We start from the raw sequence: 9,369 nt of genomic DNA, 5'->3' as shown, positions 1-9,369 counted from the left end.
ACCGATTATTACTATAATTACTGTGTCATTCCCATGCCTGTAATTTAAAGTGGTTTTCTCTAAAAATAAGGGAAAGTCCATTGGAGTCAGTGAGGCCTCTGGAGGTAGATTCTTTGGGTGTACAACAAGAAGGAAGAGAAGGGGCACGTGGAAACCCACCCAGGAGGGCCCAGTCGCCTAACAGCCTACAAGGGTCTGTGTGGGCAGACACGAGAGGCAGGCAGGGAGGGGGCTGTGCCCACCGATTGAAAACAACAATTCTTAAGAAATGCTACAGTGTTCACAGAGAGGGGACTAAATTAATTGCTGCTTTGCTACAGCTCCCAGCCAACGCCATTTAATGATCTTCTCTGGGGGAGTTATTCCCTTCCTGGAAGAGCGAAAAGGATCTAATGAGATGGGGTCGGTGGGTGGCAGGCAGATCTTGTGGGCTCTGGAAACTCACGTCTCATTTCGTGGTTGCAGAGGGATACTGTCGGCCTCAGGCAGGGCGAGTCAGAGGACCTGCCCTCGGGGATGGGGCAGGTGCTGCCAGAGCCGGTGGTTGGGAAGAGTTGCCTGAAGGGGTGGAATGTTCCAAGTTCAAGGTGGGATGGAGGGAGAGGTGAGGGCTTGGGGTCAAGCCATAGGGGAAGCTGAAAGTGCAAGAAAGGAAGGCAGAGGGTGAGGGATTTACGGAGACAGAGATAAGGAGCGAGAAAGAGATGGGGAGGGGGCCAGTGAAAAGAGAAAATTACATGAAGTCAGGGAGGTAGTATGGGATGGAGGGGTGGGGGAGATGACTAAGGGATAGAAGGGTGGGGTGGTCAGGGATCTCACACATATAAATCTATTGCTCACACACATACACAAACACACACACACAACAACCATTACGATCCCCTGCTGCTTCCCACCACATCACCCAGGGTTCTTGTTCCCATCAATCCTTGTGATGTAGAGCTGTGGGGAGGCAAGCTGCAGCAGTGTGCAGCTTCTACATATTTTATATCCCTGGGAAGCTCTGCTTGTGACTGGACTTTCGATGACCTGGTTGGCATCGCCCTGAGGCCCCTGAAGCTCCCCTTCATCACTGGACTCAGATTCTGAACCCTGGACTTCTAGGTATTCTTGGATTTATATTATTTCACAGTTCCTATTGTGTCTTCCACTTCTCAGGGTCACACCTGAAGAGTTTCTAGTACTCTCCCAATCTCGACTATGGGAGAGAGAGTCAAGCAGAGGCATATCCATTCCATTCCTAGCTTGGGCAGTGACTAGAGAGTGGTAGGCAATCTACTACAAGTCAAAACTCACCTATGCTGGGCAGCAGCCACATGGGAGAGAGTTGAGGGTGGTGACTCAAGTTTACTGTGCGGAAAGAGGCAATGGTAAACTACTTCTGTATTTTTACCATGAAAACTCTATGGATCCACTACCAGAACGAATGCAGTTGGAGGTGGGGCATTCTGAGAGAGATGTGTCCATGGCGTTGCTACCGTTTGGAGACAACGTGAAAGCATAAAACAAGACACTGTCTGAACTTGGATCTGTAGCCTTTGGTCACTTGGTATTCATCACACCTTCAGTCCTACATCACTTATGTACATATCTGTAATTTTTTGGTATTTGTTAAGCACTTACTATGTGCCAGGCACTGTACTAAGCACTGGGATAGATACAAGCTAATCAGGTGGGACACAGTCCAGGTCTCATATGTGACTCACAGTCTAATTTCCCATTTTACAGATTGAGATAACTGAGTCACAAAGAAGTTAAGTGAGTTGCCCAAGGTCACACAACAGACAAGTGGCAGAGCCAGGATTAGATCTCAAATCCTCTGACTCCCAGGACCACGCTTTGTGCACTAGGCCATGCTACTTCCCAGAATACTTAATCTTAACTTTAGAGAAGCAGCGTGGTTTAGTGGAAAAAGCATGAGCTTGGGAGTCAGAGGTCGCAGGTTCTAATCCCAGCTCCGCCACTTGTCAGCTGTGTGACTTTGGGCTTAACTTCTCTGTGCCTCAGTTACCTCATCTGTAAAATGGAGATTGAGACTGTGAGCCCCATGTGGGACAACCTGATTACCTTGTATCTACCCCAGCACTTAGAAGAGTGCTTGGCACATAGTAAGCACTTAACAAATACCATTATTATTATTATTATTATTATTAATGTCCACCTCCCGTAGAGTGCAAACTCCTTGTGGTCAGGGAATGTGTCTACCAAATGTCGTATTGTATTTTCCCAAGCTCTTATTACAGTGATCTGCATATAATGAGCACTAAATAAATGATTGATTGCCATCAAATGCTTTTTCATCTTATTTTTAGAGTATAAACTCCTGGAGGCCCAGGATCATGTTTAACTCTCCTCATAAAAATCTCCCCGCCCCAGATGTTGAGCTTGAGGTGCTGGCAGGACATCCATGTAGAGATGTTCCAGAGGCAGGAGGAAATGTGAGATAGCAGAGAATGGCGATGTTAGGGTGATGGAATAGATTTGGGATAGAGATGGTAGTTATGGGAGTGGATGAACTACCCAAGAGAGTGAATGTAAAGTGAGAAGAGAAGGGGACTTGACCAGAGCTTTGAGGGTCCCCAACCTTTGGGGTGTTGGGGCAGAGGAAGAATCGGTGGAAGAGATTGAGAAGGATTTAGGATGGGACTGCATGAAAAACCAAAGTTAGAATGTTTCCGGGAGAAGGGAGCGGTCCACAGTGTTGGAGGCCAGAGAGAGGTCGAGGAGGCAATAAGCATGGTTAGGTAGAAAACTCATCAGACAGATGGCTTGTGTTTTCTTAGTCAGGGGAAGCATAAATTGTGAAGTTTACTCGTATTCATTACAGAATTCTCAGGCACCCAGGATGTGTTTTCCCGCAACCAAAGGCCTTGCTTGATGGCGATGACCCAAATTGAAACTGATATCATGAATCAGCTCTCTCCCGGCAACAGATTCACTGCTGGAAGCATTAAGCTTGGATATGTGCCCAGCCTGAAGGGAGAGATGATCAGAACTGAGGTTGCAGGGAGAAACAGGGGCATTTCACAGGTGATGACGTTTCTCTTGGGCTCACCTCTGCCCTTTCATTCCCCGGGAGGTGCCCTGGTTGGGGCTGAAAGTTTCTTGAGTTTATTGAGAAATGTGTTGTGGACTTGGCTGTAGGAATCCCCTTGAAGCCATAATCGTGGCTCATAACACTTGCCAGTTGAAATTCCACAAGAAGGGCGACTTGTGTTCCCCTGAACAAGCAAAGCAGAAATTGAGAATTTCAACTCAGATTCAAAGTGGAGGGAATGACTGTCTCTCCCAGGGCTGAGAGGCAGGCAATTCTTAGTGAAATGGTGGACTTAGTGAAATGGCAATTCTTAGTGAAATGCAATTTGTAAAATGGCAACTGCCCTGGGTCCTGTGATTGGTGGGGAGGGGCCCTTTTTGTCTGGGTGAACCCCTTTCCCAGTGTCAGGATCCAAGCTGATGGATCACCAACTCTTCTCTCTGGGCAAGAGCCAGAACTGCCTCCAGGGCCGCTGTATCACCTCCCTTCCCTCCCCACTGCAACATTCCTATCTCTCATCTCAGTTTCTGCCTGCCCTTCCCCAATCCCTGGAAGATCTGTCCCAGATCTGTAGTGTAGGTGAGCTCCTGTAGCATGGCCTAATGGATAGGCCACTATTCTTTGTCTACTATTGTCTACTGTGACCCCATTGGTAAAATGGAGATTAATGCTGGGGGCCCCATGTGGAACATGTACTGTGTTCAACCTGATTGCCTTGTATTTACCCCAGTGCTTAATAATAATAACAATAATAATAATTATGGTATTTGTTAAGCAATTACTATGTGCCAGGAACTGTACTAAGCACTGGGGTAGATAGAAGCAAATCCCCTGTCCCACTTGGGGCTCACTGTCTCAACCCCCATTTTACAGATGAGGGCATTGAGGCACAGAGAAGTGAAGTGATTTGCCCAAGGTCAAACAGTAGACAAGTGGCTAAACTGGGATTAGAGCCCATGACCTTCTGACTCCCAGGTCTATGCTCTATCCACTATGCCATGCTGGTGCTTGGCTCCTAATAAGCATTTAGTAAGCACCATTAAAAAAAAGTCCTGCCTTTTCCTCTGCAAAGGACAGCCCTGTGGGAAGTCCCATCAGAGGGAGCCCTTGGTGGAAATGGAAATCTGGGATGCCTTTGACTAGATACATTTTTGCCTCTTGAAGCAGCAAGCACTGACATTGCTTGGATCCCGTTCAGGTGGTTGACACACAGTGAGAATTTTCCCTGCAGTTTTCAGGGCAGGTCCAGGGGCCTAGAGATGGGTTGGGAGGAGGTGGCTCAGCACAGCATGGAAGCTGAGGAAACCATCCTCCCCACTGTTGGAAGTGGGACAGATGCTTAGGGAAATGTGATGAGCCCAGTGACCAGCAGCTCTTAACGTAGCCAACACCACAGGGAGAAATTTCCAGTCTGTTTTAGGCCTCAGAGTCACAGTATCCTGGATTCCTGAGGATGTCCTTAGGGCCAGACCACCGGGCTCCAACCGGCTGTGTGGTGGTCCTGGACTCTGACAGACCCTTGCAGGGTGATTACCAGGGCGATAAATCAATCATATTTACTGAGTGCTTACTGTGTGCAGAAGACTGTACTAAGTACTTGGGAAAATACAATATAACAGAGTTGGTAGACGTGTTCCTTGCCCACAGCGAGCTTACAGTCTAGAGGGAGCTTATGAGGAAATGCTCTCCAATACCCTCTGGGTGCAGAATCAGGACTGAGAGCTCCAGAGACCAGCCAGCTGAGAGTTCATTGCTCAATCAATCAATATATCAATAGTACTTATTGAGAGCTTACTAGGAGCAGAGAACACAGTACTAAGCACCTGGGTGAGTACAATACAACAGAGTTGGTAGACACATTTCCTGCCTTCAGAAGATTACAGTCTAGAGGGGGGAAGCAAACATTAAAATAAATTATAGATTAAATTATAAATTATATATAAATTATATAGATTTATTTATAAATTATAAATAAATTATTTATCCAAGGGCTGTGGGTCTGAGAGTGGGGTGAATATAAAATGCTTAAAGCATACAGATCAAACTGCAAAGGCACCTTTCCTCTCAGTCCCTCTTAATCAGCTATCTTGTTTACTGTTTTGTTTACTGTTACCGTTGCCTGTTTAGTTGTTTTGATGCCTGTCTACCCCCTTCTAGACTGTGAGCCCATTTTGGGCAGTGATTGTCTCTATTTGTTGCTGAATTGTACTTTCAAAGGGCTTAGTACAGTGCTCTGCACACAGTAAGTGCTCAATAGATATGATTGAATGAATGAATGAATGAATGAACAGTACAAAGGAAAGGGTATAGGGGGTTCAGTGTTTATGCTCACTACTCATGACATATTGGTAGCTAATTGAGGCTATTTTTGCTTCTTGAGGGCAGGGGCTATGTCTTATTGTTCTTTTGAATGTTCCCCAACACACCCAGAGTAGTGGTCCTCAGACATTAGGTGTTCAGTGCCGTGATCTGTGTACAGTAGATGTCCAGCAAAGTGTTCTCTACTCAGCAGACACCTGGAAAAATGTTCTGCCCATTTGTGTGTTCGGCACAGAGTAGGCATCGAGAATTAGTGATCTGAAAATGGTAGGTGCTCAGTACAGTGCTTTGTACATAACAGGGGACTGGAGAGAAAGTCAAGGCAGCAAGCATGGTTAAGGTCAGATGGTGAAGGTCCATGTGGCTGGCGTCATTAGCCATTCACTTCTGGAGGATATCTGTGGGACTGGTTCTGTCATCTCATCACTTAATGGGGGTTCTCATATGGCCTCTTTTGATTTCACATGGTAACCGAGTTGCAGAAGCCTCCCCTAAATTGTAGGTGTGAAAGATCCCTCTCTGCTCATTCAAAACCCAAATTATCTGCAAAAACAAAGAAGTCCCAATCAATCTTTTCTTGTCTTATGCCGTCGAGTCATTTCCAACCCATAGCTTCACCACAGACAAATCTCTCCCAGAGGTCCCCGCTCTCCATCTGCAGTCTTTCTGGTAGTGGACCATAGAGCTTTCTTGGTAAAAATACAGAAGTGGTTTATCATTGCCCCTTTCGTGCAGTAAACTCGAGTCTCCACCCTCAACTCTTTCCCATGCCGCTGCTGCCCAGAACAGGTGAGCTTTGACTTGTAGCAGATTGCCTTCTACTCGCTAGCCACTGCCCAAGCTAGGAATGGAATGGGTAGACCTCTGCTTGACTCTCCATCCCATAGACAAGACTGGTAGTGTAGCAGAAACTCTCCAGGTGCGACCCTGAGAGGGGTCCCAATCAATCACACAGTCATATTTATTCAGTTGATCAGTGAATCGTATTTATTGAGTGCTTATTGTATTCAGAGCACTGTACTAATCTGTTGGGAGAGTACATTATAGCAGTCACATTCCTTGCCCACAAGGATCTTACAGATTGGAGGGGAAAACAGATATTAATTTATAAAAAAAAATTATAGATATGCATATAAATGCGGCAGGGCTGGGAGTGTGGATGAATAAAGGGGGCAAATCAGGCTGACACAGGAGTTGAAGAAAACGAAAAGGGGGCTTAGACAGGGAGAGCCTCTTGGAGCACTTATTTACTGAGCACTTACTGTGTGCAGAGAACCAAACATTTGGGAGAGCTGGTTGGTAGACTCTGCCCCAAATGAGCTCACAGTTTAGAGGGGGAAAAAGATATTAATGTAAATTAGCAAATTGCAGTTATGTACATAAGTGCTGTGGGGTTGAAGGAAGAGTGACTAAAGGGAGCAAATTCAAGTGCAACCCGGGTTTACATGGTGCTCTTTTCCCCGGGTCATACACACCATTAAGGACTCTGGCCCTCTGCAGCCGGAGATGGGCTGGTCCTGTGATCTGTTCACTGCACGCTTTCCCAGGGAGATGTTGGCTTGCAAGTGGGTGGTACAGAAATGCTGGGCGACTTTGGTCTCTGCTTTTCTTCAGTCATTTCAACCTGGCTGCAAAGCTGGATGGCAGCCGACCAATCTCCAGTGGAGCCTCGAGCCAAATGGCCGAGGGAAAAGCTTGACTTAATACACCGGTGGGGGAGCCGGATAAATGGTTTCGCCGTGCTTCCAGGGGAAAAGCTCCTTTTATCTTGCAATCTGCAATGTGCTTTCCTTTCTGAAATTCCAGATAACCTTCTGAGGATGATGACTCTCCTGCCTAAGCTAGAACAGTCAAGTGTTTAGAGTCGGCAAAGGGCAGTAGCTCTGTTTCAGCTGAGGAGCTGTATGAATGTCAGCACGGTGAGAAAATAGATATGAAACATAGACGTCTAGAATAGATAAAAACATGCATGAATGCTGAGGTGGCTCAGGAGGACACTGGGGATGGGGATTAATCTGGGGCTGCTTCCAAGAGGAGGTGACTTTTCAGGAGGGCTGGGGAGCATGTGGGTTGATTCATTCATTCAGTAGTACTTATTGAGCGCTTACTATATGCAGAGCACTGTACTAAGTGCTTGGAATGTACAATTTGGCAACAGATAGAGACAATCCCTGCCCAATGATGGGCTCACAGTCTGAAGCAAGAGGGACAGCCAAGGTGGCCGTGAATCACATGACTGACTGCCTCTCCCTCATTCCGCCTGGGTTGGATAACCGGCCAGATTTTTCTAGACTCCCACAGATCTCATTTCAAATGTTTTTGTTTAGGAAGTGAATGGATGTAACTTTGTAGGCTGAGAAATAGGTGTCTGGTAGTATGTCGCAGTACGGAGTGCAAGTGCTCAGTAGAGCGTTCAAGCATTTAGTACAGTGCTCTGCACGCAGTGAGTGCTCAATCAATATGCCTGTCTGGTATTAGGAGTAATAGTAATTTTGTATTCATTGATTGACCTCTGGTACCATGGAATGTTTTAGGCATTTGGGGGAAGTATAACAAAGTAGGAGACACAATCCTTGCCCACAGGAGCTTATACTCTAGAGGGGAGACTGACATAAAAATATTCACAAATAAAGGAGTCATAGGATTTGAATGTACAATTTATTATCTATAAATGCACACACAAGTGCTAAGGATGAGTATGAATAAGAGCTAGAGGTTGGTGATGGGTTGTTACAACTTTGGGTATTTGGAGTTGATCAGGGTAAACCTGATGGAGAAAGTAGGATTTTAGGAAGACTTTGAAGGTGGGGATGGCTGTTTTCGGGCATATTTTCCCCCTTTAAAGCCCTACTGAAAGCTCACCTCCTCCGGGAGGCCTTCCCAGACTAAGCCCTCCCCTTTCTCTGCTCCTCCTCCCCTCTGCATCGCCCCCACTCCCTCCTCTACTTCCCTCCCCACCCCACAGCACTTGTGTATATATGTGCATATTTATTATTCTATTTATTGTATTAATGATGTATATATATCTATAATTCTATTTATTTATATTGATGCTATTGATTCCTGTTTACTTGTTTTTTTTTTTGTCTGTCTCCCCCCTTCTACACTGAGAGCCTGTTGTTGTGTAGGTATTGTCAACTGTACTATCCAAGCACTTAGTACAGTGCTCTGCACACAGTAAAGGGCTCAATAAATATGATTGAATGAATGAATATTTGGAAGGAAAGGGAGTTCCAGGCCAGAGGGATAGTAATTCTTGGTTTTCAAACCTCATCATCCCCTTGTCTCTACTAGTTTTCATCTCCCCTTTCTTCCAAGCTTCGCTTTATATGTCATGCTTGAGGACCAATATCACCCCACTAGGCAATTACTGACATCATCAACAATTGTCCTCTAGACCATAAATTCACTGAGGTTAATGAATGTGTCCACCAACTCTGTTGTATCATATTCTCCCAAGTACTCAGTACAATGCTCTGCACACACACAGTAAGCACTCAATAAACATCATTGACTGATTGATTAATTGATGCATCAGCTTTTTAGGCAAACATTTGGCAGCAGGCAAACCTGACTCACTGAAGAGAGAGAAAAGAGAGAGAGAGAGCGTGTGTGTCTGTTTAAGTATGCCCACACTTTTTCCTACTGACTATCCATATAATCTTCTGTCATTGCTGGGAATGGTTGCTCCCAGGCATTTTTATCTTGAAACTTTAATAGGAGAAACCCTGATCAATGGGCAGGGGTCTGCCGGGCTTCTAGTGTTTCACAGAGGGAGATGGGGCTTCTATGTTCAAATCAATATTTCCGCTGCCCTTAAGTCTGACACATTCTTGCATGGGAAAAAGGCTTATTGGTATGCTGGCCACTTCCTTCTGGCTGGTAAAGTACACAGTGTTATTACCTTAATCCAATATTTGTGCACGGAGTTATTACCCTCACACAAGAGGCCTGAACTCTTAATTAAAGAAGTGCTGGAGGAAACTGGCAGATCCTCCAGTCCTTCCCTCAGC

The 9,369-nt window shown here is 45.7% G+C and overlaps 1 non-coding gene across 1 annotated transcript; it reads right to left on the bottom strand.

Annotated features, from left to right (window-relative positions):
• Positions 1 to 6,155: 6,155 nt before the first annotated feature.
• Positions 6,156 to 6,293, bottom strand: LOC114810514. The gene has a single exon (XR_003758213.1). It is a non-coding gene; the product is annotated as a small nucleolar RNA SNORA7 (small nucleolar RNA).
• Positions 6,294 to 9,369: the final 3,076 nt, after the last annotated feature.

Source organism: Ornithorhynchus anatinus, chromosome 3 (assembly GCF_004115215.2).
Source record: "Ornithorhynchus anatinus isolate Pmale09 chromosome 3, mOrnAna1.pri.v4, whole genome shotgun sequence".
Lineage (NCBI taxonomy): Eukaryota > Metazoa > Chordata > Mammalia > Monotremata > Ornithorhynchidae > Ornithorhynchus > Ornithorhynchus anatinus.
This window is presented reverse-complemented; position numbering and strand designations above follow the sequence as displayed.